This window comes from Babylonia areolata, chromosome 18 (assembly GCF_041734735.1).
Source record: "Babylonia areolata isolate BAREFJ2019XMU chromosome 18, ASM4173473v1, whole genome shotgun sequence".
In the NCBI taxonomy this organism is placed as follows: domain Eukaryota; kingdom Metazoa; phylum Mollusca; class Gastropoda; order Neogastropoda; family Buccinidae; genus Babylonia; species Babylonia areolata.
The window spans coordinates 56,634,373-56,635,630 of NC_134893.1; positions in this window are offsets into that span (position 1 = coordinate 56,634,373).

Genomic DNA, 1,258 nt, shown 5'->3' on the forward strand with positions numbered 1-1,258 from the left:
CCAAATCTATCCTTTCAAGTCTTGCTCAGGTACGTACAAGCACAGCAGATCTTAAGTGTCAGAGACGTCATTCGATGGAAGGCAATGTTATACCTAAAGGTCCAGAGACGTCATTCTGTCAAAGGCAATGTTATACTAAAGGGCCAGAGACGTCTTTCTATGGAAGGCAATGTTATATCTAAAGTGTCAGATACGTCGATCAGTGGAAGGCAATGTCATACTAAAGAACCATAGACGTCATTCTATGGAAGGTAAAGTTGTACCTAAAGGGCCAGGGACGTCATTCTGTTTGAGACAATGTTGTACCTAAACGGCCACAGACGTCATTCTGTGGAAGCTAAAGTTATACCTAAAGCGTCAGAGACGTCATTCTGTCTAAGGCAATGTTATACCTAAAGGGCCAGAGACTATATTCTCTCTGAGGCAGTGTTATACCTAAAGGGCCATAGACGTCATTCTGTGGAAAGCAATGTTATGCCTAAAAGGCCAGAGACATCATTCTGTCTAAGGCAATGTTACACCTGAAGGGCCAGAGACGTCTTTCTACGGAAGGGAATGTTATACCTAAAGGGCCATAGACGTCTTTCTATGAAACGCAGTGTTACCCTTGAAGGGCCAGAGACGTCATTCAGTAAAGGCACTGTTACACCAAAAAGGCCAGAAACATCATTCAGTGGAAGGCAATGTTATACCTAAAGGGCAAGAGACGTCATTCTATGGAAAGCGATGCTATACCTAAAGGGCCAGAGACGTCTTTCTATGGAAGGCAATGTTATACCTAAAGGGCCAGAGACGTCATGCAATGGAAGGCAATGTTAAACCTAAAGGGCAAGAGACGTCTTTCTGTGGAAGGCAATGTTATACCTAAAGGGCCATAGAAGTCATTCTGTGGAAAGCAATGTTATGCCCAAAAGGCCACAAGAGACGTCTTTCTATGGAAGGCAATGTTATACCTGAAGGGCCAGAGACGTCTTTCTATGGAAGGCAATGTTATACCTGAAGGGCCAGAGACGTCTTTCTATGGAAGGCAATGTTATACCTAAAGGGCCAGAGACGTCTTTCTATGGAAGGCAATGCTATACCTAAAGGGCCAGAGACGTCATGCAATGGAAGGCAATGTTAAACCTAAAGGGCAAGAGACGTCTTTCTGTGGAAGGCAATGTTATACCTTAAGGGCCAGAGACGTCATTCAGTGGAAGGCAGTGTTATACCTGAAGGGCCAGAGACGTCATTCAGTGGAAGGCAGTGTTATACCTGA